Below are 15,362 nucleotides of genomic sequence, written 5' to 3'. Positions count from 1 at the left end.
TGGTATTAGTACCAATATTGAAGGGATGGACAGCCCCCATGGGATATTGTTCTAAAGATGCAGGTTGAAAGAGGATGAGACTCCCTCCAATACAGCAAGGGGTGTACACCCTGCCTGTGATATGAATCCGAAAACCTAGAAGAGAGAATGACATTGCTTCCAAAAACACACGAGGTGTACACCCACCCTGTGATATTGTTCCTGTCATCTAAAGGAAGAGATGATGATACTACTACCCCTACCGGAGAAGGTACACACCCCCCTGTGATATTGTTCCTCATAACTTGGGGGAAGAGCATGATATTACTTCCAGTATGACAGTGGCTTCACACCCAGTCTGTGATATTGTTCCTAATTTCCAGTAGGTAAAGTATGATGTTCCTGCCAAGAGAGTAGTGGGTGTACAGCCGCCCTGTGATATGTCTCTGAATATTCAGGGAAAAATAGGAAGACATTACCCCAAATTTCCGAAAAAGTGTACACCCATTGTGTGATATGGTTCCTAATATCGGGAGGTGCAGAGGATGGTAATCTTTCTCCCATCGCAGGCTGTGTACACATAACCTGTGAAATTGTTCCTAATATCATGAACAAGAGACTGCTAATAATGGACACACATTTCACGGGGGAATAATTATTAAAATCCACATCATAAAGGGGAGTAACAGCGATCCTCTCTCTCCCCCTCACTGTTACAATCCACATCGCAGGGGGTGAGAAACCCCCCATGATATGGGGAGTAATAGCATCCCCCTCTCTCCCCCTGGCCTTATATAAGGAGGCTGGCCTTATATAAGTGCCCCCCAATGCCATTGCAGGCTTTAATGTATTCACTTAAAGTTTTTTCCTCATTTAGATCTGCCATTCCCTTAATAGTTCTAATTGCTGCCTGACATTCTGTATTAGCATTTTCATGAGCAAGCAGCTGAACGATCACTTTCTTGGCATGAGAATTGGAAATAGCCTTTTGAGCCGCATCCTGCAAACGGGCGATAGAATCAGGATAAGGCTCCCTTGGACCCTGTTGAAATGTGTGAAAAGAAGGATAAGCAGTAGCAGGGTCGTGAATTTTTTCCCAGGCTCTTAGGCATGTAGTTCTGAGCTGATCAACAGCCTCATCACCCATTACCATCTGTTGATTTAGAGTACTCCATGCCTGTCCGATTCCAAGCAATTGATCAGGTGTGATATTAACGGGACGTTGGGCTTGAGCATTTCTGCCTGATTTGTTGCTTCATCCGTCCACCAGGTTTTCAATTGGAGAAATTCAGAGGGGGACAGGGTGGATCGGGCTAATGTCTCCCAATCCATATGTATTCAACGTCTGTTATAAGCCACACATTGTAACAAGGAATGAACATAAGGGGAATTTGGCCCATATTGTCCAATTGCTTGCTTTAAGTCTTTTAATATTTTAAAAGGAAATGGCTCCCAGCATGCTTGAGTAAGTTCTCTGGCATCCTCAGCTGGTGAAATAAGTACCAGAAACTGCCAAGTATTCAAATCCCCCATTTCTTGTGCCTGGCGAATGGATGCCTGGATTGTCCCTGTGCTATAATTTATATTTGGACCCGCTTGCAGCACTCCTCTACCATAATTGACAGGTGGGCAAGCCTAGATCATTCCCTCATCCTAATTGGCTGTTGGACAAGCCTGAAGCTTCCCTTCTCCATAGTTACTGGCGGGGCCTCCAACAATGGGAGCGGCAAGGCGCGGGCCTCAGGCTCCCCTTTCAAATATTCACGAGGCTGGCCTGGGGGTGGCCATTCCAGACCTTCCCCGAAAGGCGCAGTAGGTGGCACAGTTTCTTTTATAAGTCTCTGGAGATGAACATACATACCTTCCCGTTTCTTGCCCTTTTTTAAATGAGACCGTCATGGTTCACTTAGCTGATAATTAGACTCCTGATTATTCAACTTTCCTATGTCATCCTGAAAATCCTCCTTCTCCTCCTCAGGGTGGAAGGGCTCCAGGGCTGTTTTAATTGCAGACCACACAGACCAAGCAGAGACGGGAATATCGCAGCCCTCTTGTTGTGCTCGTTTTAAGTCTGATCCCACTTTGTCCCAATCTTCTACATTCATGGTTCCATACTCCGGGAACCAAGGAGAATACTTGTCTACCAGGCGGAACAAAGATGTGAGATTTTTGGGTACTGACAATTACCCCTCCGCGGCGCAGTAACTGCTGCACAAGGCTTAAGTAATTAGCGAACTTACTCTCAGCTCCACCCACATTTTCCCGAGGTTTCCCTGGAATTCCCCGAGCGCCCTCCTTACCCTAGAGCTTGAAGTGAAAACCTACTCGGGAGTCCTTTGTCGGTCGTCCTCCGCTTTCCACGCTCTGGTGTTCCTTCACTGGATTATTTGTAGAGATTACGGGGAGCCCTGCGTTGGGCACCAGAGACAGCCTGGGCAACCGAGGGAGACCCCCGTTTCTACCAAAAAAAAAAAAAAATTAGCTAGGTGTGGTGTCACTCGCCTGTAATCTCAGTTACTCCATGAGAAGTCAGACAAAACCTGCTACCAGAGACTGATTTTCTTCTAAAATGCTTTCTCCAAAATATTTTTAAAACAAAAGGGGGAAATTGGAAAGGAAAATATTTTGGGCCCCGCAAATCACTAAGATAAAGGGAAAAATCAATCTGGGAACTGCTTAGGGCAAACCTGCCTCCCATTCTATTCAAAGTCATCCGCTGCTCGCTGAGAAGAATGCGTATCTTATTGCCTCCTTTGGAAAGGCTCATCAGAAACTCAGAAGAATGCAACCGTTCCTCTCTCACCTACCTGTGACCTGGAAGCCCCCTTCCTGGCTTCGAGTTGACCCACTTTTGCTTCAGGTTGTACCGGATCAAACCAGTGTTCATCTTACATATGTTGATTGATGTCTCCTGTCTCCCTAAAATGTGTAAAACTGTCAGATACAGTCAGTTTCTCTTCCGAGGTTCGACAAGTTAACGTTCTTGTGTTTTGTTCTCGAACTCAACTTTCTTGTTCTCCATGCCTCCTTGCCCTTAGTTACTGTAAACAACCTTCCCCCCGTCAGTTCTAATCAATCACTCACATCTGTTCCCTTGGTTACCTGCTCTGCACCCATTTCTCCCTTTCAAACCACACGTCCCACCTGTAACTCACGACTCCCTTCCTCCTTCCTTATTTGGGAAAGTATTCACAAATAGCCAACCGGGTCAGTTTAGATCTTGAGGTCTGGCCCCAGCCCATGCCAGAGGTAGGGATTGCATTAGGAATAAAAACCCCTGCTTTCCTTTGTTCCGTGTGCTCTTGCGATTGTGATTGATGCGAGCAGCACGCTTCCGCAGAGGTAAATTGCGTTGCTGAGAAAACTTTTGCTTAAGTGCTAGTTTCACTTTTCGTCACCGAGCATTTATCTCCAACAAAACCAAGCTGTGCTCTGACCACCTTGGGCAACTGTCATCAGGACATCCTGAGGCTGTGTCATGCACAAGCATCCCCAACCTTGGCAAAATAAACTTTCTAAATACTCTTTTCCCCAAATGCTCAGGGAGACTGATTTGAATAATCATAAAACTCCGAGGCTGCACTCCAGCCTGGGCGACAGAGCAAGACTCTGTTTCAGAAATAATAAAATAAAATGAAATAAAATAAAATAAAATAAAAATCAAATCTCCGGTCTCCCGCACAGCCGACTCTGCGTGAATTACTCCTTCTCTATTGCTATTCCCCCCTGTCTTGAGAAACCGGCTCTGTCTAGGTAGCGGGCAAGGTGAACCCACTGGGCAGTTACAGAATTGCCATTATATTGCTTGCAATTTTATATCTTATTACGCAAAATAGCTATAATCTTGTATACAAAGTTAAATGAGAATGTGCTCCTTGCGTGGTCAGATCCCAGCGCAGGAAGGACGCACCCCCTACAAACCGCTAGGCCAAAACGGTCATTCTGGCCTCATCCAGCCTCACGTGAGATCGCAATCTCCTGTCACTCAGGGCCTGAGGGGGCGGGGCCGGAAGCCCCATACAATCAGGGGCGCTGGGGTGGGGACCTGTCAATCAGGCGCGCCGCCGGAAAGGAGAGGGCGGCTTCCGGGATCTGGCTGGCGGGCGCTTTGTCTCGCCTTCGCCACCGTAGACTCTTCCTGTGAGTCTCCGCTGCTACTTCCTGGCTCTGGGAGCCCCGGTGGCTCTGCAGCAGCCTCGGCCACCCTGTGACCTGCGGGTATTGGGACATCCCTAGCTGACGCCGGGACACCAGGGAAGCTGAGGAACGGTGAGTGGACTGCGCCCGGCTTCCGGAAGTGGGGAAGAGGGCTGGGTGAAACCTGCTGGAACCAGCCATGGGCTGCGGAACCTGCGGACCGAGTCGCGGCGGCGCAGCCGGGCCTCAGCCACCTTCTGCGCGCAGGGCCGGGCGGCGCGGGCAGCGGGACCCCTGCGTCCTGTCTGTACCTGCGGGCGCCACTTCCGCCGGCCGGAGCCCTCTCCGGAAGCCCGCGCCTCCCCCACCCAGGTAGTGCGGTGACCACGGGAGGGTGATCCGGGAGAACCCCGACTCGGTGTGCGGGGTTCCAGCGTGGGAGGGGCTGTGGTTCATGGAGCTTCCAGTCCCACCTTTCTCCCCCTAAAACTAACCTGAGGCTTTGTTAAAACGTTAAACGGCGCGTTTGAGCAAACGCGATTCATAAACGGGTACCGCAGTCATGGTTTGTGGTTTGGGGTCCACGGGAGGGGCGTAAATGAGAGGCTTTGATAAGGTGAATGAGGAAGCAAACCATACATATATATACACACACATATACACATATATATATACACATACGTCCACATATATATAATTTCTTTTTTTTTGAGACGGAGTCTCACCCTGTCGCCAGGCTGGAGTGCAATGGTGCAGTCTCAGCTCACTGCAACCTCTGACTCCCGGGTTCAAGCGATTCTCCTGCCTCAGCCTCCCAAGTAGCTGGGCTTATAGGCGCCACCACGTCCAGCTAATTTTTGTATGTTTAGTAGAGACAGGGTTTCGCCATGTTGGCTAGGTTGGTTTCGAACTCCTGACCTTAACTGATCACACTCCTCGGCCTCCTAAAGCTACGGGATTACAGGCGTGAGGCACCTTGACCAAAATATTTTTCTGTTTCCAAACATTTTACATGAGAGGAAAGCGGAGAATAAATCATGACACTCTACTGTAAAAAAAATCTTTGTGCCTCTCTTCATCTTTCCTAAGTGGACATATTACCAAAATGTCTTTAGGTTGAGGTCCCCCCGTGAAAACCTGACAGGGTGTTGTGTCCTCAGCCACACTCCTGTCTTTTCCTAGTCCTGGCATTTTAGAACTGTCTGGGGATGACCCAGGATACCCACAGTGGCCATGTCTATTGGAGGGTCTAGTGAGTATCAGCCCCGGGGTCATCTCATCCCCAAGGACAGCCTGAGGTAGGGGGTAGAGTCTCTCAGGGGAGCAGCTGGATGCTCTTGGCCTTAGAGGAATCTCCTGGTATAGTTTCATCTAAAATGGTGACCCCTTAGGGTCATTAAAATTTTAGGACATTAAAATTAATGGACAATACAATGTAATGTCATGACCTACAATGTTAGGTCATTAAAATTATTCCTCCAGGCTGAGTTTTTATTCCTCGAAGACACATTGATGGTTTGCCAATTGGATGCTGATATTGAGAGGAAAAGGCAGAAATGATTTCTGCTCTCTAGCTTGTCTCAGACTTGTGAAGAGAGAAAAACCGTCCCAAAGGACAAGGAAAACCCACCCCAGAGAGGATGTGCAAGAACCTGAATATTAAAATGCACTTAAGGCACACAGGAGGACAAAGAGCAGTGCCAGTGCCTCCTAGGTGGTCATTGAGTACTTTACTGAACAAGATGGGTGTCCTGAGGGATGGAATGGCCTGCCGTGACACTTAGAAAGGTCTGCGTTGGACTCAGCACTGCCTCTCCCTGAGTTTGTTACCTTGAAAAGGCTTGTCCGCTATTTGAGTTTCAGGTTTTCACTGACTGTATGATACATTTTGTCAGTACAGCTTGAAAGATAAAAATACTATTTCCAAAGAGGCAAGGTAAAATGATGTATTTCATTTGCTAAAAATTCGTATTTATTTCTTCCCCGGAGTGAGTGTAGTAAGTTTTAAAGGTCTGTTCTTTTTAAGGGTAATTTCAAATGGAATTGTAGGACTTAGCTTTGTAAATGCTACTGGTGAAATAAGTGTGATAGATAAATTGATGATTTATAAAGATTCACCAAAATGTCAGTTCCCCTCTTGTAGCTTGGTGAAGAATTTATGACAGTGGACACATGTGTATCCTCTTATCTGTGTGTCTGAGTGTTGTTTTTTGGAGATGCTGTCTTGCTCTGTAGCCCGGCTGGAGTGCAGTGGCACCATCTCTGCTTACTGCAACCTCCGCCTCCCGAGTTCAAGTGATTCTCCTGTGTCAGCCTCCCGAGTAACTGAGATTATAGGTGCCCACCACCACACCCAGCTAATTTTCAGTTTTAGGCCTGGCACGGTGGCTTATGCCTGTAATCCCAGCCCTTTGGGAGGTCACGGTGGTCGGATCACGAGGTCAGGAGTTCCAGAGCAGCCTGGCCCACATGGTGAAACCCTGTCTCTACTAAAAAATACAAAAAACTTAGCTGAGCGTGGTGGCAGGCACCTGTAATCCCAGCTACTTGGGAGGCTGAGGCAAGAGAATTGCTTGAACCTGGAAGGTGGAGGTTGCAATGAGCCAAGATCTTGCCACTGCACCCCAGCCCAAGGGACAATGTGAGAGTCCGACTCAATAAACAAAAATAAACAAAAAGATGGGATTTTTGCCACGTTGGCCAGGCTGGTCTCAACCTCCTGACCTCAGGTGATCCCCCGCCTCAGCCTCCCAAGGTGCTGGGATTACAGGAGTGAGCCACCACGCCTGGCCCACTCTATTTTCTTTTTATTCCCTTAATTTTAATATATTTGTTCCTTTATCACTTTTTTCTTACATAAAAAAAATTCTGCCTAATCCTTCGTAAAAAAAAAATCTTCCTGTGACTTCTGAAAGTGTTCTAGTTTTATCTTTTGTATTTGAATATATAATAAGATTATTGTTCATGGAATAGAGAAGAATGCAATGCATTTTCCCAAGTAGATGCCAGCCTGGTTTGCCTCATATTTTAAAGTGCATGTAATTTCTTTTTCTATTCTGCAGTGCCTACTCTATCATTCCTCAACTTTCCATATAAATGCTGGGTCATTAAGACTTTTCCCCTTGGTCTGCTTGCTCATCTCTCTGCTAACACTGTGTTGTCCTGAATATTTTTGTTTGAAAATCTTAGAAGTTAGACAAGCCATCACTCTTTTAGATGACTAAAAATCATTACAGAGTTGTCATTTTTACTATGTATGAAAGAGTAGTTTTTGCCTAAAACCACCTGATTTGGGAATTTGTGTTTTCATAGGAATGGCATCTGGAAGTGGTGACATTCATGTCATTTTAAAAAACATGTGTGGTATTTCCTTTTCTTTTCTGCCTTGACATTGTGCAATAGAAATTTGAAAAATTGTTGTATTAGTATTGTTAAATATCAGTTGTTTTATTTGCTACTCAATTAAATTTAATAAGCCTATTCTCTTGGTGTAATCACATGGAATGGGCTCACCTTCCCTGTTAACAAGTGACAGCACATGTAAAATATTGTCTACCAGGGAAACTCATTGAACACTTAGTGTTCAGACTCTGTTTTTGTTTCCGGTTCCCTAAGCACCACTGCAGTGACACAAAATAATAGGCCTTCAGCAGAAGAAGTTTGGGCAAATATATTGCATAAGCCATTTAGATGCAGTGAGTCATTCTTATTACTTGGATTGGTGGAATCCCTTCCAAAATGTAAGTTCCTAATACAAAGATTGAACTTTGTGGGCAGGCATTTTTAAGAATAAGTAGTCTCAGGACCGATAATATTAACTCACATATGCACATCAGGTAGGACTTTAGTATGACAGATACTAGAAATGTACAAAGTGAAGTTAAAAGGTAGCTCCTAGCAGCACATCTTACTCCCTGGATTCTCTAATGAGATGGGTGTTTCTACTTTGCTGTTGCCTTTTTGAATAGTTTAATTCTAGCATTAGTACTGCTGTGTGGGAGGGAGTATGTGTGAACAGAGTAAGAGTTGTGAAAATCAAGTCATAAAATAAGTGCTTGGAAATTTGAGAATCATGTAAACAGCTTATGGATTGAGTATAGATTCCCAGTGCTCTTAGTCTCACTCTTCCTTCTATCCACATGTGTGGAATGTTCTAGGACTCCGTGGCTTTTGAGGATGTGGCCGTGAACTTTACCCAGCAGGAATGGCCTTTGCTAGATTCTTCTCAGAAGAATCTCTACAGAGAAGTGATGCAGGAAACCTACAGGAACCTGGCTTCTGTAGGTGAGAATGACAACACATTTCACTTAATTACAGAAGTATTTCCCTATCATCAGTGCTATTTGTGATCGGGAATGGGGCAAGTGAATGATTTGGTGAATAAATCAGGCATGGGCACTGTGTACAATGAACATGAAATCTAGTAATGTTTCTATACTTTGAAATAATTCATGATAATTTTGTGCATCTGCATTTTAGGAAAAAACGGAAAGACCAGAATATTGAAGATCACTTCAAAAAACATGGGAAAGATACAAGATAATTTGCACTGAGAAGAGGAAATAAAGTCCTCTGAAGGAATCTTAGCATGTCATGAATTTAAAAACAAGCAACCAAAGCAAATAAGAGTCACTTGAAATTCATTTCCTTTTAGAAAAATTTCACCCAAAATGTAACGTACGTCAGTGTAGCAGTCAGTGTTTGGAAAACAGTTTACTTGAAAATAGTACTACAAAATTGTGTATATGAATGTTACTATTTTGGTCATAGCCATGCAGGTGGTAGCTGTGTTTTCAGTAGTAGACCATTTACTTTCAAATAATTCAGTCATGGCACAAAAACAAAACAAAACAAAAATGCATTTTCCCTAGTATTGGTAGCAGTGTAAGTCGAAGACCTATGAATGAGTAGAAAGTTATTAAACCAACCAATAATAATGTGCTTGTCATTTTTTTTACAGAAATCATATGGTACAGAGACTGCGTGAAAGCAAAGAAGGTAGTCAGTATGGACAAGTTGTCAGCCACATTCCAAATCTTGATCTGAATGAGAACATTTTTACTGGATTGAAACAATGTGAATGCAGTATTTGTGGAAAAGTCTTTGTACATCATTCCCTCCTTAATAGGCACATCCCAGCTCACTCAGGATACAAACCATATGGAGAGAAGCAATATAAATGTGAACAGTGTGGCAAACTCTTCGTTTCTGTTCCGGGTGTTAGAAGACACAGGATAATGCACAGTGGAAATCCAGTTATAAATGTACGATATGTGGGAAAGCTTTTCATTTTCTCAAGTCAGTTGAAAGACACCAGAGAACTCACACAGGAGAAAAATCCTATAAATGTAAACAATGTGGTAAAGCATTCACTGTTTCCGGTTCTTGTCTAATACATGGACGAACTCACACTGGAGAGAAACCCTACGAATGTAAGGAATGTGGGAAAACAGATTTTCTTGTTCTTTTAAGATGCATGAAAGGACTCATACTGGAGAAAGATGTACCAAATGTGATAGAGCCTTCAGCTGTTCCACTTCCCTTCATGACCATGGAAGCATTCATACTGGAGAGAGACCCTATGAATGTAAACAATGTGGCAAAGCCTTTAGTCGTTTGAGTTCCCTTTGTAACCATAGAAGTACTCATACTGGAGAGAAACCCTATGAATGTAAACAATGTGACCAAGCCTTCCGTCACCTCAGTTCCCTTCACCTCCACGAAAGAATTCATACTGGAGAAAAACCTTATGAATGTAAGACATGCGGTAAAGCCTACACTTGTTCCACTTACGATACTCGCCACTAAAGAAGTCATGATATAGAGGTTGGGTGTAGTGACTCAGCCTATAATCCCAGCACTTTGGGAGGCCAAGGTGTGTGTATTGCTTGAGCCCAGGAGTTCAGGAGTTCATAACCAGCCTGGATTAAAACAATGTGAAACCACCTGGGCATCGTGGTGAAACCCTGTCTCTACAAAAAATAAAATAATGCCGGGCCCGGTGGCTCACGCCAGCTACTTGGGAGGCTGAGGCAGGAGAATGGCGTGAACTCGGGAGGCGGAGCTTGCAGTGAGCCGAGATCGCAGCACTGTGCTCCAGCTTGGGCGACAGAGGCAGACTCCGTCTCAAAACAAAAACAAAATAATTAACTGGGCATGGTGGCACATTTCAGTTGTCTTAGTTCTTTTTCAAGGACATAAAAGGCCACGGGGGGTTGGGGGAACCCCTGTGCATGGGGATCACGAGGTCAGGAGATGGAGACCATCCTGGCCAACATGGTGAAACCTCATCTCTACTAAAAATACAAAAATAGCTGGGTGTGGTAGCATATGCTTGTAATCCCAGCTACTCAGGAGGCTGAGGCAGGACAATCACTTGAACCCAGGAGGCGGAGGTTGCAGGGAGCCGAGATTGTGCCACTGCACTCCAGCCTGGCGACAGAGTGAGACTCCATCTCAAAAATAAAGCCCCTTGAATATAAGGAATGTGGTAAAACATTTGCTCTTTCCCATCCCCTCATAAACATGAAAGAGCTCACACTGCAGAGAAACCTTAAGAATGTAGGAAATGTGGTCAAGCCTTCAGATTTTCCTGAAGATGTGGGAGGGCTCAGAGTGGAGAAAAGGCTTTTGAATTTAAATTTGTGGTAAGGCCTTCGGTTGTATTAGTTCCATTTGAAGACAGCTCATTCCTGAGAAAAACCCTATGAATGTCCAGAATGTTTGAGTGTTTCATTTCTCTCATACCCACTCAAGGACATATGAAAATGCACACTGTAGCTGGCTGGACCTTGTAAATACAAGAACGTACACAGGATTAAAACTAACAGTTTAGAAACTGCAAGAATATTTTCAGTTTTAACATTTACTTGAAAAGTTGTGTGAAAACTCCCACTGGAAAGAAGTTCTATAAGTGAAGCTTTTCTAATTTGGAAAGCCTGATGAAAATTAATTATCGTGCAGTGCTTGAAAAAAGTCTAGGAAATGTTACACAAGTTACAAGTATTTTGTTTTTATCAGTGGCCCATTCATAAAGAGTCTCTAGTATGCATTTCACCTTGTTTTGCAGGGAAACCTTGAGGTGAGAGTTCTGTAAATGCTCTTTAAGCAGTAGTACTTGAATTTCATAGATAATATTTTCTTCAGTTTGTTGGTAGAATTTTTGTCTATTCATTTGATAATGTGCTGGATTCATGGTTGAATTTGGATGTTTTTCTAATATGTAGGTAAGTTTAATTTTTTTATTTCATTATTATTTCTTTTTGAGATGGAGTCTCACTCTGTTGCCCAGGCTGGAGTGCAGTGGTGGGATCTTGGCTCACCGCAACCTCTGCCCCCTGGGTTTAAGCGATTCTCCTGCCTCAGCCTCCCCAGTAGCTGGGACTACAGGTGCCCGCCACTACATCCAGCTAATTCTTTGTATTTTTAGTAGAGGCAGGATTTCACCATGTTGGCTAGGCTGGTCTTGAACTCCTGACCTCATGATTTGCCCGCCTCGGCCTCCCAAAGTGCTGGGATTACAGGTATGAGCCACTGCGCCCGGCCAGGTAAGTTTCATTTGTATGTATTGTCCTGTGATTAATGGACCAGTGAATAATGGTTGTGAATTCTTGGGATTATCTTACTAGCCTCATTTGGCAAATTTTGATTATCCCTTGTCCGTTATACACATTCCACCTATTTATTAAATGAAAAACTACTCTTGATGTAAAGATATTTTTTGCTAATAAGGAGTTGGTATTAATTCCTAAATACATACAGTTTACCCGGGAGACGGAGCTTGCAGTGCGCCAAGATCATACCACTGTACTCCACCAAGGGTGACAGAGCGAGATTCTGTGTCAAAAAAAAAAAAAAAAAAGAAAAGGAATATCCTCACTTTTTTAATGCTATACCACTCTCTGCGCTCAAGTTAATCCCTGTTTGAGCCTGTGGGAGCTTACACCATTCTCCTCTATGTAATTAGTAACTGATGTCTGGTTTATCTGTTTAGTAATAGATGTGTTTAACGGTGCCAGTAAACGTAGGGTGCTAATTCCTTCCTCACCAGTGGGGTGCATGAGATGCTATTGAAACAATTGGCAACACGAATGGAATGGATCAGCCCTCATGCAGGACACCTGCTCAACTTGACCTACCTGCTGTGGGCTGACTGTTCCGTAACACATCAGCAGTCACCTGGGTCAGAACCGTGAGCTGACGATGGGCGTTCCCTTTGGCCTGCACAGTGTTTTGTGGTCTTCAGGTGTTGTCATCTTCTCCCATACTAAAATGCTCTCATCTCCTAGACATCAATGTTTAACTGCACCCCAGCATGACCTTTGGCCTGTGCTGAGCAGGCAGTTTTGAGGCCCTGGCTTATGAATACACAAAAGCACAGCACATAAGCCAACACTTAAGTCCTAATTAGCAAGAATCAGGCTGTATCTCTGTAGTCCCTGCATCTGCTCTGATCACCATCTCTGTATGCTGAGGGCAGCCATGTGAACATTATTAATTATTTTACACTCCAAGACAATAGTTATTATGTAAGCAGAAGTAGTGGCCTTGTTTGCTTCTTGTGCTGCTGTTCCCCTTGCTGCTGTACCATACACCCTCCTGATGAGGTGTACATCTATGGTGCCTCATGGTTCAGGCACTGCTGAGTAAAGAAAATGGGAAGAAATAGTTTGATATTAGCCCCTACCGAAGCATATGAAGAAGCGTCTCGGCTGCTTTCATTGAAAAATTCCTGGCCAGTGTGTGGGCTTTTCTTATCACTGCTGCTTATCAGCATATCAAAAGTCTCATCTTCGGACTGCAAGTCTTGACGGCCTTAGTTATAGTGGCCTTACTGCATGTGGAGCTAACCCCAGGAAGATGGAGTGGCACTCTCTGGAGCATTAGGTGGTCTCCTCCAATGTGGGTTGATGGGCTTCTGAACTCTTTAACCATGCAGAGAGTCTACACTGCCAGTGATCATGTGCCACAACTCTATAGATGTAGAAATTCAAAATATTCCGAAATAGTTTCCATTGAAAGGAAATAGAAAAGCGGTCTGGTGCCACGCTCCGGTTAAGAGAACTAGTAGATGGCTCACAAGAACACTCTGTCGCTACTGTCTGTGCCTCTGTCACAGCAAATATCCTGATCCTTCAGTTTTAAGGGTGCAGGGCCATTTTCTTCCCCTTCTTACTGGTAGTTCTCAAGATCACTGTATGATATGCTGGGAAGGCAATATCCTGATAATCAAGTGACATTGGTCGGAACAGCCCAGGCTCTGTTATAGGCCCTGCTCGAAACAGAATGGCCTTTAACGCTTGTGTCCAGCAAACCACATCCTGGGAGAAAACCCAATGTGGGCTGCTTTCTGGGGTCCCTCAGTTGTAGTGCGAGTGAAGCATTTATAGTCAAAACTCCATCCATCTGCTCTGGGTAGCCTTCCTGATCTTGTGGTAGTGGTTCATATTGAATCCTAGACTTCTGTTGTCTTTTGTTTGCTATTTGTAAGTAATAAATTCACTTCATGGAATTTATCTATGAATGTATTTGGCCTCATTGTACTCAGAAAAGTTGGTAGCCATTGCACAGTGAACCCGCTTCATAATTGGTGAAAACACCTATGGCCCCCTTGTGCCACAGCAAGGAGGTTCATTCAGCCAAACATAAACTTCACGTTTATAAAACCCTATAGCACAATTGTTACCATGTGGGAGGCCTTTAACAATGGTGATGCTGATTTGAAAAACTCTGAAGGAAGAAATTTACCCAAATGGGTTGGGTACATGGGAGTTCCTCCTAATTCCAAGAAACCCTTACTCCCCTCCACCTAAAAAGAGTGGAGAGTCCGGGTGCGGTGCCTCAAGCCTGTAATCCGAGCTCTTTGGGAGGCTGAGGTGGGCAGATCACAAGGTCAGGGGTTTAAGACCAGCCTGGCTAACATGGGGTAGCCCCATCTCTAATACAAATACAAAAATTAGCCGGGCATGGTGGCAGGCACCTGTAATCCCAGCTACTTGGGAGGCTGAGACAGGAGAATCGCTTGAACCTGGGAGGCGGAGGTTGCAGTGAGTCGAGACAATGCCACTGCACTCCAGCCTAGGTGACAGGGCAAGACTCCGTCTCAGGGAAAAAAAAAAAAAAAAAAAAAAAAAAAGTGGATAAGAACTGAAACCGGTTTACAATTTCAACTAATTGGAAATGCAAAGTTTACAAAAATAATATTTAAAATAAAAGGTTAAATGAGTGCTCATTGAATTTTATGCCTCCACAAAATAGATTGTGAATTAACTTCCACATTTATAGAAAGCCACCAAAGTTGGGAAGCCTCCGTGTCTGAAATTCATGTGGCTCAAATAAGAATTATATCTGGGGATACCCCAAAGTTTAAATATGGTATCCCCTATGATATTATGAGGAATTACTGTACATAAATCAGGTTGTCTTTAACTCTGAAAATCATATTATCTTGCCTAAATTCTCCATAACGCATTGCTCTGCAGTATGCTATAGTGGACATGGCTTTTCTGAACAATGAGCACCAAAATTAAGTGTGTGCGACTCACCTATGTTCTTATCAAAATGGAAATCCCCGAATCCCACCAGTTAGAATAACATGACAGAATGTCAGATTTATGGTATAAGTTTTCTGTAAGGTTATTAGGTAATGATTCCATTTTATTAATAGATATCAATATATATAGATTACCTATTTGTCCTGTGTTTTAGTATTAATAGATTGTGTCTTTTAATTCATCCAGTTGGTCTAAGTTACCAAGTTTCTGGGTTATGGAGATTGTAATATTCTTTATGATTTTATCATCCATGGGTTCTCTAATATAAAGGCCTCTTTAATTTTAAATTATTAGGTTGGTGCAAAAGTAATTGTGGTTTTGGACCATGAATTTTAAATTTGTATAACTAGGCTGCAACACATCTTTATTAATCAAAATAGAACCCATTACAATGGGCTGGGCACAGTGGCTCACGCCTGTAATCCCAGCACTTTGGGAGGCTGAGGCAGGCAGATCAGGAGGTCAGGAGTTTGAGACCAGCCTGACCAACATGGTGAAATCCCGTCTCTACTAAAAAGACAAAAAGTAGCCGGGAGTGGCGGCATGGGCCTGAGAGTCTGTGTGTGAGTCTGTGTGGCTGTAATCAGGGTTCGTGTTGGCTCCGTACCAGAGGTTGTTACACTGTTACATTATCTTCTACAAAAAATCCTGAAAAAATGAAGGCTGAATAGACATACACACCCTCCCAAAATA

The 15,362-nt window shown here is 44.0% G+C and overlaps 1 protein-coding gene and 1 long non-coding RNA gene across 2 annotated transcripts in view; one reads left to right on the top strand and one right to left on the bottom strand.

Annotated features, from left to right (window-relative positions):
• Positions 1 to 615: 615 nt before the first annotated feature.
• The window catches only part of LOC114671290 (uncharacterized), a 63,676-nt gene continuing 48,929 nt past the window's right edge, over positions 616 to 15,362 (bottom strand). Inside the window, exons 4-5 of the mRNA XM_077989729.1 lie at positions 2,787 to 2,898; positions 616 to 2,437 (exon numbers count right to left, since the gene is read on the bottom strand). The gene's annotated coding sequence lies outside the window, so the exon portion shown is untranslated. The remainder of the gene's footprint in view (positions 2,438 to 2,786; positions 2,899 to 15,362) is intronic.
• LOC106994202 (uncharacterized) lies at positions 4,030 to 14,677 on the top strand. The gene is made up of 3 exons (XR_013413248.1): positions 4,030 to 4,248; positions 8,274 to 8,400; positions 9,077 to 14,677. It is a non-coding gene; the product is annotated as an uncharacterized LOC106994202 (long non-coding RNA).

The sequence above is a fragment of the Macaca mulatta genome, chromosome Y, assembly GCF_049350105.2.
Source record: "Macaca mulatta isolate MMU2019108-1 chromosome Y, T2T-MMU8v2.0, whole genome shotgun sequence".
In the NCBI taxonomy this organism is placed as follows: domain Eukaryota; kingdom Metazoa; phylum Chordata; class Mammalia; order Primates; family Cercopithecidae; genus Macaca; species Macaca mulatta.
This window is presented reverse-complemented; position numbering and strand designations above follow the sequence as displayed.